The 14,574-nt window shown below is 35.4% G+C and overlaps 2 long non-coding RNA genes across 5 annotated transcripts; one reads left to right on the top strand and one right to left on the bottom strand.

Annotated features, from left to right (window-relative positions):
• The first annotated feature begins 1,578 nt into the window (after positions 1 to 1,578).
• Positions 1,579 to 7,198, top strand: LOC127518475 (uncharacterized). 4 transcript variants are annotated; one of them, XR_007931577.1, is made up of 5 exons: positions 1,579 to 1,647; positions 2,000 to 2,099; positions 2,373 to 2,639; positions 4,480 to 4,546; positions 6,315 to 7,198. It is a non-coding gene; the product is annotated as an uncharacterized LOC127518475 (long non-coding RNA). The 4 variants fall into 4 exon arrangements; XR_007931571.1 differs by lacking the exons at positions 1,579 to 1,647; positions 2,000 to 2,099; positions 2,373 to 2,639 and adding an exon at positions 3,908 to 3,997; XR_007931576.1 differs by lacking the exons at positions 1,579 to 1,647; positions 2,000 to 2,099; positions 2,373 to 2,639 and adding an exon at positions 3,981 to 3,997 and having other exon boundaries at positions 4,395 to 4,546.
• Positions 7,199 to 8,824: 1,626 nt separating this feature from the next.
• Positions 8,825 to 10,484, bottom strand: LOC127518486 (uncharacterized). The gene is made up of 2 exons (XR_007931578.1): positions 9,621 to 10,484; positions 8,825 to 9,268 (listed from the first exon to the last, which is right to left on the bottom strand). It is a non-coding gene; the product is annotated as an uncharacterized LOC127518486 (long non-coding RNA).
• Between the last annotated feature and the right edge of the window lie 4,090 nt (positions 10,485 to 14,574).

The following is a 14,574-nucleotide window of genomic DNA, read 5'->3' as shown; positions in this document are numbered from 1 at the left end:
AAACTATTTTCTTGTATAGTATGTGTGTAATGTAGGGATTATTTTTGCCCCAGGGTTACACCCCTTATTTTCTGGGGTTTATTTTAACCCTTTATTCAGTACAGTTTATGGTGACTGTACTGGGGCGTTGGGCGGTATGTGATGTGTTGTATGGACTATTTTACACCAGGGTTACACCCTTTATACAGTACAGCTTATTGCGACTGTACTGGGGCATTAGGACCCACTTAAGCCACAGGTTGATCAGACCCATTGGCCTCTCTAACACCTCTTCCAGTAGCTACCCAGTCTCCTAGAAGGTCTCCCATCCAGATAGAGACTGAGCTCAACCCTGCTTACCTTCAGTGGGTGTGCAAGTGAAAGCTTCAGGTTGACCGCTGCAGGGCTTCTCAAACATCTTTCCAACCATAGACCCTCGTAGACATATAAATCTCAACAATGGTGACATGCTTAATGCCACAATGCATTCTATAACAGACTATTATTAAGAGAGAGATCTCAATACGGTATGAGACTGTTACGAGATTGCAATGACCATTGGTTTTGCTGGGTTATGAGTTTTCAATGACAGTCAATTTTGCTCCTTTATAAGATTTCAGTACCACTCTTTTTTGTTCCCTAATGAGATTTTAATGACGGTCGGCTTTGTTTCTTAACAAGATTTGAATGATTGTTGGTTTTGTTCTGTTACGAGATTTCTATGATGGTCAGTTTTGTTCAGTTACGAGATCTCAATGATGGTCAGTTTTGTTCAATTGTGAGATTTCAATGACAGTCAAGTCTGAAATGATTCAAGCTGTTGGTTTTGTTTTGTGACGAGATTTCAATGACGATTGGTTTTCAGTATCAGTTACGAGATTTCAAAGATGGTCGGTTTTCAGTGTCAGTTTTATTTGGTTACAAGATTTCAATGACGATTGGTTTTCAGTGTCGGTTTTATTTGGTTACAAGATTTCAATGAAAGTTATTTTTTTCCATTATGAGATTTCAATGACGATCAGCTTTGCTCCATTATGAGATTAAGGATGGTCGGTTTTGTTTCTTTGCAAGATTTCAGTAACGGTCGGTTTTGTTCCATTATGAGATTTCGATGACAGTCGGTTTTGTTTTCGTTTCGAGATTTCAAAGACGATTGGTTTTGTTTCATTCCAAAATTTCAATGCTGCTTGGTTTTGTTTCTTTAGATCTCAATGACAGTCAATTTTGTTCCGTTATGAGATTTCAATGACAATGAAAATATTTCACAATATTAATGTTTTTCTGTATTTTTTAATGTATTTAGAGTGCTTCCAAGTAAGTTGTAAGAACGACCTGAAGTATTATTATTGGTTTTGTTTTGTGACCATTTTAATGACGGTTGGTTTTCAGTGTCAGTTACAAGATTTCAATGGCGAGATTTCATTGTTTTATTCCTTTATGAGATTTCAGTAACAGTCAGTATTGTTTTGTTATGAGATTTCAAAGACGTTCAGTTTTGTTGCATTGCGAAATTTGTGAAAAAATGTTAGTCTGGTGTTAAATGTGAAATGTGAACTCCCCATGGAGTCTCTCCGCCCCCGACACTGACAAGGAACAACATCAGTTTTTGTTTGCAGATCTTTGCATAAACCACACAAAGACGTGTCAGAGTGTGAACACTTCAACAAGGTGAGGTGAATTAATTTTATAATGTGTTTAATAGCAGATATAGCTACTATTAAACCACAATTATTAACATTATAGCAGCATTGCATACCGCATTGTGAAAAACTTTTCTGTTTAAGTAGCCTACATAACACCAGTTATTTATTTTATTTATTTTATGTAATAATTGAACTGCATTACACAATTTTGAAAGTAAACAAAGAACAAGTATTTTAGACTAAAAGCATTGTTTTGCTTTATTGATTTTTGAATGCAGGTTATGCATTTGAATCCATTACCAAGTAATATGAATGGAAAAAAATTGGACAATCTGGTCTTGCTTGTTTTTATTTTTTACAAAATCTTGTCACTACAGAATAGATTAGTGGTTGATCTCACTCAACTCACTGTAAGTGTCTTGGAGGATCTTGGAGGCCTTTCTGTTGCTACAGAGATCTTTCTACTTTTAGTTCTGTGTAAGTGACCAGCAGATGTGTTTTACCCAAACTTTATGGTTCATCTTGTTCTTACATTTTTTCATGTGCATTTCTTTTCTGTAATTGTGTATTTCATTTAAAAAAATCACTACAAATCTTTCTTTAAACTACAAGTGCACTATTGTTGGAGTAAAACCTCTTCTATTCTTTATATTCTAAGAAAAAAAGGTATACAAAGGCTGTCACTTGCCCAGTGATAGCTTTTGTACCTTTTTTCTGAGAGTGAACTTTTTCTTTTTTTTTTCCCATCAGGATCATTATGAGAACCCTGTATAATTTGTCCAACCTGAGAGAGTCCAGGTTTGGTCAGCCGCATCCCAGACACGGTCTGAAGTTGCTGTGGTGGTTTGCTCATGATTGTGTTCAGATCGACTCCAATGGTCGTATGATTGCTCTGTGCAACCCTGAAAATGGAGCTTTTGGTTTCCACCGATTCTATAATTGGGACAAACTTCTTCCTTACTCTAATCTCCCGTACTATGAGGTGGGCAACCTGAGCACCACTAGCTCACTGCCACGGTATGTCACTGAGAAATACACAGGATGGTTAAGTGAAAGCAACACTGATCGCATCATTGTCTCCTTTGACTCAAGGTGGAACAGGTTTGACAGCATTTATGTGACACGACACTCAGATGTGGTGAACTTTGACCAGAATCACACTTACTGCATTAGCATTCATCTTCTGAAGGAAATGAAAGGGTTAAACCGTGCAGAATTCCTCAGAAAAACTATGAATGATCCAAATCCTAATCAGATATATTTCAATCACAATTCCAACATACACTCACAGTTGACAGCTTCACTTCAGTCGCTGCAGAGTCAAAGGTCACCAGACTCTTCCTGGAATGACTGCACTCTTTGTGCTTTTTTGCTTCTTGTGCTGGTCATTTTTGCCTTTTCATTTGTATTTTTCATGAAAAAATAGTTTGATTTACAACTGTTTGTCCAGCAAATTTTGAAAGCAATCATTAAAATGCACATAAATGCTTGTCTTTACATAGATTTACAATATGATGTTGAGCATTCCATGTTTCTTTTGAATGATCCTTGCAATGATGAAAACAAATAATTAAAATGTATAGGGAAGGACAAAATGTAAAACTTTAAGGTTTGATATTAATATCAATCTGAATATTCACTATAACTATGCATCCTCTCAATAGTTATACAGACATGGTTTATTGTAATTAAGCTTCTCTAGATCTGTGTTTAAATTTGTTGTGTGACTTATTTCATATATCCTGTGTAGTATCAAATCTCCAAAAACTAATTGATTGTATGTGTTTGTGTGATGAAATATAAATCTTAACTCATTTTAATATGAATAATAAGACAAGACTTAAGTTATAGTCTCAGACTGAAATGCATGTTTGAGCTGTTTTAACTGCACTGACATATCTTAAAATATGTCAGTGTCATTGATTTGTCTCAAGATGCACACCAGTAATGCTTTTTTTTTAGCATGTATATAAAAGCTACTTAAAGGCCTAATCCTGGCTTAGTCTAAGCTCTGTCTGTGAAATCGTGCCTATAACTGTTTGTCAAGATCAAGACCTCTGATATTGAGCAAAAATTACCATTGCAATATATATATATATTTTTTTTATTTATTTATTTTTTTACAGTGAATGAGCAAAAAGTCTGGAAATAAAAAGATTACTGCAACGGCAAAGTAAAGAGTAATGAAATCAAATATGATTCAAACTATGTCCAGTGTGTGTGTGTGTGTGTGTGTGTGTGTGTGTGTGTATGCAGAGTGTGTTTCCTCCCTTGAACACACTCACACTGCTGTCTGTCTGCTTCAGTTTCTGTTTCCTAGATAGTCAGCTGACCTCTCTCTCCCTCCCTCCCCATTGAACTACGGAAGAACTGAGGTGCTTATTATTTATTCATTTCTATGCTTCTGACTCACATTTGCATTTACTATTTAACCTCTGCTCACTGTGAATTGGTACACAAAACCTCCTCTTGGGGCTTGTTGTCACAAAAGACCAATATGTTTTAAATGAATTTAACTTTTTTGTTGTCCCAAAAGGACCATATTAAATTAGTTTCACTTTCTTCCTGGACAATAACCTGTTCAATAATTACAGTCATAACTTAAACTTTTACTTTTAACACTGGGAAAACAGAGAGAGAGAGAGAAAAAAAGCTGAATAAAAAACAACTGGAACTTTTTTCATTTCTGCAGTCTTTAACAATTACCTATTTTTTCATTCTGTTTATTTAGTAATTTAAAAGACTGGCCAATTATTTCTTTTTCAACTTTAGGTTGAAATTCACGAGTCTCAAGTTGAGTTTCACAGAAATGTTTCTCTAATCGTCCAAGTTTGTGTTTTTCACCGCCCACTAACAGACACATGAAGAAAAAAGTGAGCGCGTGAGCTGCACAGACGCAGATCTCCTCACAGCGCGTGAACAAGGTACAGTATGCTGTGTTCTGTTTGTCTGATTTGTATTGCTTTTTGTTACTGAGACCAACTTTAATTACATCATAGGATCATTTTACACAACGGATGTTGCCGTTATTAAACAACGCCAAACAGCTGTGCCGTCGAAAACTTTTGCGCCGAAATCCTCTCCGACTTGCAGTCTGTAGCCTATCGCAGATGGGCTGTAGCTACTGTGGGTGTGTGTTTAAAGAGAAATGAAACCTACTGTGTCCACTCGTTGGTCCAGTAAAACAGACTAGATTGAAACTGGCTGTTAAATAAAATAATAATATAATTAAATTTGGTCTTACTGGTTCTCCTTTTTGACTCATTTTATTTTGTTTACTTGTTTATTCATAATATACAGAATATAGTATACAGAACGATTCACAGTTGAGCTCAAGATCAGACTTTTGGAGGATCTGTGTTTGGTGCAGTTTAAATTTGTTTTACATTTTCATCTACCTGCACACTTGTTTAAGTGATCAATATCTGAAGATAGATAGATAGATAGATAGATACTCACAGAACACTTTTTAAATATGTGCCAAGTTAAAAGCAAATGAAAGAAATATTGCAATTTCAGTCTTCTTCAAGGAATTTGTGCACTGTAAAACTCAATAAGTTCAGAATACTCAAAACATTTGAGGAAACTTATTACCTCAAAACATTTAAGTTAACTAACTTAATTTTTTTGTGACAAGTGGGGCGGGGCTGAGAGCCGTGGAGGTGGAGCAAGGCCGGTGTGGTGCACAGGCATCTCTCGTTAACAAACACATCACTGGCATTCCTTCGCTCCCACAGTTCTCAGCCTCGCCCCGCTCAAGTACATATAGCTAATTTACATAAACATCACATTCAGATCTTGGTTAAATGTTAGTTAGCAAAAAACACATGCTATTATAACTATCAAAGAGACTGTCAATATATACTTGTATGTATGTAATCAAACAACATACAGTATATGTGGTCTTAAAAGTTTTGCAGCCCATCCTCAACCTAACCACACGGTCTACTCTTCACCAGAATGGTAACCCTACAAAACTAACATAACAGAATCCACTGTCAATCCCAACATAACACAACATTAAACACTAACTTATGTCTCCTTATGTTAATCTTATGCAAAAACACACAAAATAACACTTAATTTCAACATTTATACAGTCTGATGCAAAGCATGCTGGGAATTAGAAATCTGCTGCAACTCAACTCAATCATATTAAGTTAGTGCCATAGTGCCATGGGCAAAGCATGGGCAAAACAATTTAGTTTACTTGAAATATGTCAGTGCTGTGAACTCAAAAGTAAAAGAAAGTTTTAAATACTCATAACAGTTAATTTAACTGAATTAATTTGTTTAATTTAAGTTTGTCCTACTCAAACGAATTAAGTATTTTGAGCGTTAGGGTTTACAGTGTGGTCAATATGCACAATAATTGTTAACTGATTTATTTTAGTGCTCTATTATGGTCCCTCTGAATTATATTATATTATATTATATTATATTATATTATATTATATTATATTATATTATATTATAATATACATGTTTAATATATAAATAATATAAACATCTATAAAAATATTTTCATGAATACATCTTAATTTAATTATTTATAGTACATATTACACCACCATACTTGTAATAAATAGGCTATAGATAGTAGTATATATTCTAGATAAAGTCCAGGTAAATATTATTTTTACACTGTAGTACAGTCCTATTTACTACTTTTTTTCTGTCACTGTTTTCTAGACACAGAATGGTTCGACTGAGAACACTGAATGAACTGGCCCATCTGAGAGACACTGAGTTTGGTCAGCCGTATCCCAGACATGGTCTCATTCTGCTGTGGTGGTTTGCTGATGAATGTGTTGAAATTGATGAAGACGGTAATATGATTGCACGATGCGACCCCGAAGATAGAGATTTTGGTTTCCATCCGTTCCATAATTCAGAAGAACTTCTTCCTGATTCTGGCCTACCTTACTATGAATTGGGCAACCTGAGACATCCAGGCGCAATGCCTCATTATGTTACAAAGAATTACGAGCATGATGTGCCTGCGAGCAACGCAGATCGTATTGTTGTTTCAGTCAATTCAGACTGTAATGACAAATGGTTTGACAGGATTTACGTGACACATCACTTAGGGCAGGGGCGCTTCGATGAGAACTGCACCTTCCGCATCAGCCAAGGCCTCATTGAGATCATTCAAGGCATGGAATGGTCAGATTTCATTGGGGAAGTTAAGGTCAGGCAGCGCCGTAATCGGCGTGGTCGTCGTTGACCTTGTGTTATGTGTGTATGATTATCTATGCAGTCTGGATCCTACAGACACTCATAACTGAAATCAAACATTCCTGTTCATCCTAAATAAATGCCTTTTACAGCAAGCGTCTTCCTGGAATTTTCACAACCAATAACAAATTCATTAATTTGAATTGAGTATATTGATTTGGGTCATATAAATGGTTCATTTGTGCCATCACTTTGTGCCGGATGAGAAGCTTTATGATTCTTCATGTAGCTCTAATTAATAAGTTGCATTGTGTTCTGTCTGTTTACTTACATGTTTATTGTTTAATTAATTGTGTCTAATTTGCATTAAAAGAAATTGTTCACTCAAAAATGAAAAATCTGTCATAATTTACTGACTTTCAAAAACAAGCCAACCCAGAAAATATTCACTGCAGTAAAAAGAGTGACATTTAACATAACATTTAATATTAATACATAATAAGGTTAAATTGTATGACACTGTGGCTTGTGGGTTTATATCAGCTAGGTCACATGTTCATGTCTATCATCTCATGCTCATAGAGTGCTGCAGGAATCATGTATGTTTGTAGGCCCAAACCCAGAAATGAGTTAGCATTATAGCACCTCCGGTTCCATGAAGGACCTTCGTCCTGAAGTCAATGGGTTTTTAGTTAAATGCCTGAAATAAGGTTTGTGGTGAAAACAAGCTTAAGATATTTTCACGTTTAATCCTACAACATAATACCCTCTTGTGATTTTGTTAAAGCTTTTACTTGTCTTGATAAAGGTGGTTAATAACAAGTGTCTAAATGGGACTACAGAAGTTGTAGGGACATTAAACATTATCACACTGAACAGGTAAACTCATCGACTCACTATCCCGCTTTCACAGCCTCATTGTGTTTATAATTGCACTCAAGCAAACTTTTCTAACTCAAACTTTGAGGGAAAATATTTTTAAATAAATACTGAAAGAGCTGTCAGAAGCTTAATGATGGTCTAAGTCATTCGACCGTGGTCAGAATTATTGGCATCCTTGGTAAATATGATCAAAGATGACTATAAAAATAAATCTGCATTGTTTATCCTTTTGATCTTAAATTCATAAAATTAGCAAAATTCTAACCTTTCATTGAAGGAAAAGAATTGAAAGTGGGGAGGGAAATCACATTATGAAATAAATGTTTTTCTCCAAAACACGTTGGCCACAATTATTGGCACCCTTTTATTCAATACTTTTTGCAACCTCCTTTTGCCAAGATAACAGCTCTGAGTCTTCACCTATAATGCCTGATGAATTTGGAGAACACCTGACAATAGATTAGAGATCATTCCTTCATGCAGAATCTCTCCAGATCCTTCAGATTCCCAGCTCCATGTTGGTGCTTCTTCTCTTCAGTTCACTCATTTTCTATAGGGTTCAGGTCAGGGGACTGGGATGGCCATGGCAGAAGCTTCATTTTGTGCTCAGTGACACATTTTTGTGTTGGATTTGTTGTTTGTTTTGGATCATTGTCCTGATGGAAGATCCAACTGGATTTCTAGCCGTCAGGTTTTTATGTTTTATCTGTTGGTATTTGATAGAATCCATGATACCATGTATCTGAACAAGATGTCCAGGACCTCCAGCAGAAAAATAGGCCCACAGCTTTAAAGATCCAGCAGTATATTTAACCGTGGGCATGGGGTACTTTTTATCCATGTGTGCACCAAACCCATCTGGTGGGTTTGCTGCCAAAAAGCTCTTTTTTTTAGTATCATAATTAATTATAAATATTTGGATCAGTTAATAAAATTAACTTAATGTAATAAAATTAATATTACAATCAATTAACCTGTTTGGCCAATGAACACTCAGTGTTAATTGTTTATTAATTCTAAGAAATGTTCATTTCCAGGTTATGAGAAATAACAATCTTATGTACAGTACTGCTCAGAGCATGTAGTCAAGATCTGCATGAATAGGGACTCCAGTATGAGCATGAAACACGGACAACTTTACGTGTGACATGAACAAGACTTTATTAACTGGACTAAACACTTAACTACTCTAACATTCACACACATACATGCATAGTTTACCAAAAGAAAGAGAGAGCTGAAGCAGAGTACAGGAAAGCAAGAAGTTACAGCATTGTTTGAAATTCAGCAGATCAACAGCCTTGAGCAAACTATCAGTTTAGTTTTAACAGGCCCTTCTTTAAAAGAGGTAAGGATACTTAATGTATCAAATAATGAGACTAAGTTTGATACTTGCATGTCTCGCTCATTTGAATTAAAACTGTCCTGATGAAATCTTTGCTGATATTGTCTTGATGAAAGAGAACCAGTTGGATTCAGAGGATCTTTGGTGAATGGAAGGTCTAGGACGAAGCCTGGCACCCTGTGACATTCATCCACTTTCTCCTTGCTCATCTTGCCCTTCATGGCTACAGTGAAAGGAGTCTCTTCAAATAAAAATATTGAATACATTAGTACTCCACTAGGTGGCAACAAGTGACTGTTTAAAAATGATTTTTTCATTGAATCATTAATTCAAGAGTCGTTCAAAACGGTGGATCGTCCATTAACTAAATAAGTATTTATGAATAAAACCCTGAATTAATTAACTTTTAAAAAAGTGATTGAATGAATGATTCAAATTAATATAATTTTAAATAAACTACAACATGTTGTCCTGTAGCTGCCTGAATGTATTTAATTGTGATCACTATTTAAAAAAAAAAAAAAAAAATTAAACAAAACTGAATTATGTGGCTCTAATTTGAAGGTGAATGTCTTTGCTTCTGTGTTTTGTACCTGAGTGTGAGACGCTGCTATTGCTATTAGCTGTGTCTGGTGAGTTGTAACAGGACTCGCGGCTGGGAGAATTAAACACGGTGCATTCCCTCAGATTGATACCATGTTGAAGCAAATGTTCCATCATATTAGACGTACTTCCTCCCTTACACGAAATGTCTTTACTACATGTATTGCATTTGGCAATGCAATCATCCTTTTTCACAAAGTTTAACCAAACTTTCGAACGTTTCCTGCGGTCAGTCAGTGCCGATTGTAATGAACTGCGCATGTGCGTAATGAGATAAGGTCCTTGTCACAGGTCCTGGCAGATACAACTGTAAAATGCTCACTGCCGTTCGCCGTGTGTGAATGACAGGAATCGATAAACAGAATCGAAATGCGCATCATCATATCGAATCCCCGGTTCTTTGAAATTTGGAACCGGTTCTAAAATGGAACCAGTTCTTGATACCCAACCCTATGTCCGGGGCTCCATAATTTTTAATAAAGTTTGTGCGATTTCTGTCCCTCCATTGACATCTACGCTTCAAAAAGTTCATAAAGAGATCGTAAAAGTAATCCATATGAATTGAGAGGTTTAGTGTAAATTTTCTGAAGAGACTTGATTACTTTATATAATAAACAGATTTAATTTAGGCTTTTATTCACTTATAAACATTGAGCAGCGAAAATAAACAGACGCTCAACCGAACCTGCTTGACGCGCAAGAACAAACCTCATTGGTTCTTGCTGTAACTCAAACGTGCTGCGTAACACACAAGAATGAACCTCATTGTAATTTAATTTGTTCATCATATAAAGCGATCTAGTCTCTTCAGAAAATTTGGACTAAACCGCTCAGTTCATTTGGATTAGTTTTATGATCGCTTTATGAACTTTTTGAAGCGTCAAAGTGGTAGTTGCATAGCTGTTAATGGAGGGACAGAAATCTCTCAGATTTTATTAAAAAGATCTTCATTTGTGTTCTGAAGATGAACGAAAGGCTTATGGGTTTGGAACGACATGAGGGTGAGTAAATGATGACATAATTTTCATTTTTGGGTGAACTAACCCTTTAATGTAAATCCCCTCATGATCCGTCCCACTTGCTCTAGTGTGTTCCTGCATCAGTTTCTCTTTCCACACTGATGATCTTCTGTTCATCACTAAAGTTACAGACACACACATACAACCTGTAGGACAACTAGTGTGTGTTACTATAGAGTAGTTCTTTCATTAGTTCAGTGAACAGCAAACATCCATTGTTATAAATGACGCAGTCCGTGCCAAAGACAGCTGAAGTCCTTTATGCTATACATTCTAAAGCCTGTATTAGATTACAGTTAATCCCTCATTTACAGAGCATTGTTGTAACATTATATATATATATATATATGAAAAATTATGTATTAACAATTGATGTTTGGTGAGTTATTGACAAAATTCTGCTGGTTTTCATCTTTTAAAAAAGCCATATAACACGTATATGAATATAGAAAACATATAAAAGACACCTTTGATACATGGATGTCAAAGTTTATGGTTTTGAAAGGACACACCACAGTATTGTCAGTCTGTTTCATTGTGTTTTCCAGCTAATGAGCTGGAAATTTTCATTCTTCATCTTCATCTTCAAAAGACACCAGAACTTAAGACATCTGTGCAATAAGAGGTTTTCCCAACCAACAAACATATATATATATATATATATATATATATATATTTATGTATATATATATATATATATATATATATATATATAGGTACATCTACAGATTTGTTTAGATATACATACTATAGATATAGTTTCTACCTTGTTTGCAATTTCCGATACGGATAACCAAATACAATGAATTCTTTGTGTGTGTGTGTGTGTGTGTGTGTGTGTGTGTGTGTGTGTGTGTGTGTGTGTTTGACAGAGAGATTTGCATGTTTCAAAGGTGTCTTTTATATGTGTTCTATATTCATATACGTGTTATATGAGTTTTTTAAAAGATGAAAACCAGCAGAATTTTGTCAAAAACTCACCAAACATAAATTGTTAATACATTATATGTATATATATATATATATAATGTTACAACAATGCTCTGTAAATGAGGGATTAACTGTAATCTAATACAAGCTTTAGAATGTATAGCATAAAGGACTTCAGCTATCTTTGGCACGGACTGCATCATTTTTAACAATGGATGTTTGCTGTTCACTGAACTAATGAAAGAACTACTCTATAGTAACACACACTAGTTGTCCTACAGGTTGTATGTGTGTGTCTGTAACTTTAGTGATGAACAGAAGATCATCAGTGTGGAAAGAGAAACTGATGCAGGAACACACTAGAGCAAGTGGGACGGATCATGAGGGGATTTACATTAAAGGGTTAGTTCACCCAAAAATGAAAATTATGTCATCATTTACTCACCCTCATGTCGTTCCAAACCCATAAGCCTTTCGTTCATCTTCAGAACACAAATGAAGATCTTTTTAATAAAATCTGAGATATTTCTCTCCCACCATTAACAGCTACGCAACTACCACTTTGACGCTTCAAAAAGTTCATAAAGAGATCATAAAACTAATCCAAATGAATTGAGCGGCTTTTCTGAAGAGACTCGATCGCTTTATGCAACCGTCTCATTAGAAAAACATACCTGTGGCAACGTTTTTGCGAGTCGCAAAATACGTACCAAAACGTACATATCACTGCAGTTTCGATGTGAAATGTCCGCTGAGTGGCACTAAAAGCATGTTCATTTTTTTGCCGGAACAGATAAACGTGGTATGTTTTTAATCATGTAGTGACAACTTGCTGATCTAATGACTAGTTTTATACAAACAAGATTTTAAGTTTGTGTTGGAGCTTTTCTAGAAAAACAACAATAAAATCTTTAATCAGAAAAGCTGAGTGAGTTTTAAAACACACTATAAACTAAACACTTTAAAACTGCTGCAAAGATTACTCACACAATCAGCATATGAATCTCAACAATGGTGACATGCTTCATGCCACAATGCATTCTGGGTGCATCATGCAAAACTCATCCGTGGCCCCCAGAATGCTTTGCAGCATTAAGCATGTCACCCTTGTTGAGATTCATAGGCTGATTCTTGATGTCTGTGTGTGAGTAAATCTAACCATATTTTAAAGTGCTTAGTGTACAATCTGTTTTAAATGTTATTTAGGTTTTCTGATTCAAGCTGTGCTGGATCTTTACTAAAATCACAATAAAAGAAAGCTAGTAAAATATTGCTGGGTAATGGTTATGAAATTTCCAAGAAGACACTTGCTGTTGAAAGCATTTATTTAGGATGAACAGGAATGTTTGATTTCAACTTTGAGTGTCTGTAGGATACAGACTGCATAGATAATCACACACACATAACACAAGATCAACGACGACCACGCCGATTACGGAGCTACTAGATCTTAACCTCCCTAATGAAATCTGACCATTCCATGCTTTTAATTTTCCTAATGAGGCCTTGGCTGATGCGGAAGGTGCTGTTCTCATCGAAGCGCCCCTGCCCTAAGTGATGTGTCACGTAAATAGTGTCAAACCATTTGCCATTCCAGTCTGAATCGACTGAAACAACAATACGATCTGCATTGCTCTCACGCACATTGCGGTCGTAGTTCTTAGTGACTCGATGAGGCATTGTGCCTGGATGGTGCAGGTTGCCCATTTCATAGTAAGGTAGGTCAGAATCAGGAAGAATGCCTTCCTTGTTATGGAACGGATGGAAACCAAAGCTTTTATGTTCTGGGTCGCATCGTTGTGCAGTCATCCTGCCGTTGCCATCAATTTCAACACATTCATCAGCAAACCACCACAGCAGACTGAGACCATGTCTGGGATACGGCTGACCAAACTCAGTGTCTCTCAGATGGGCCAGTTCATTCAGTGTTCTCAGTCGAACCATTCTGTGTCTAGAAAACAGTGACAGAAAAAAAGTAATAAATAGGACTGTACTACAGTTGTAAAAATGATATTTACCTGGACTTTATCTGTAATATATATTACTATATATAGCCTATTACTTGTGTATATTACAAGTATGGTGGTGTAATATGCATATTTAATTTATTAAAATGTATTCTTAAAAGTAATATTTTTATAAATGTTTACATTATTTATATATTATATATTACATATAATAATATAATATAATACATATTTTTTTATTTAAAAGGGACCATAATAGAGCACTAAAATAAATCAGCTGTCATTCCCTTAATAATTCCTTAATAAATTCTTAATAATTTTCCTGCATATTGACCACAAACTTTAGTTCAAATTTTAAGTCCTTGAAGAACACTGAAATTAGATGTAATATTTCTTTAATTTGCTTTCAGCTCATATTTAAAATGTGTTCTGTGAGTATCTTCAGAATGTTTTTTTTTTTTTTTTTTTTTTTTTTACAGATATTGATCACTTAAACAAGTGTGCAGGGTACAGATGAAAATCAAAAACATGTTTAAACTGCAATTGCTCTGTACTGATATAGGAATTAGCCTAAATAAAACAAAATAAAAGGAGACAAAAACCAAATGTAATTATCTAGGTCTGTTTTATATTATATTATTTTAAATCTAGTCTGTTTTATTGGACCAACAAGTGGACACAGAGTAGGTTTCATTTCTCTTTAAACACACACCCACAGTACAGTAGGCTATACTGCATCTGTTTGGCGTTGTTTAATATAGCGTATTTAAACGGCACCATCTGGCGTAAAGTTTAAAATGAAGTTGGTCTTATTAACAAAAAGCAATACAGATCAGACAAATAGATTGAACAGAATACTGCACCTTGTTCACGCGCTGTGAGAAGATCTGCGTCGGTGCAGCTCACGCGCTCCTTTTATTCACCTTCATGTGTTAGTGGGCGGTGAAAAACACACGTAAAGAAACTAACTCTGGAATTTCATGGATGGGAGGATCAGAAAAACATATTTGTGGAACTAAATAACACAA

This window comes from Ctenopharyngodon idella, chromosome 1, assembly GCF_019924925.1.
Source record: "Ctenopharyngodon idella isolate HZGC_01 chromosome 1, HZGC01, whole genome shotgun sequence".
Classification (NCBI taxonomy): Eukaryota; Metazoa; Chordata; class Actinopteri; order Cypriniformes; family Xenocyprididae; genus Ctenopharyngodon; species Ctenopharyngodon idella.
The sequence above is the reverse complement of the archived record's forward strand: the minus strand, read 5'-3'. Positions and strand labels throughout refer to the sequence as shown.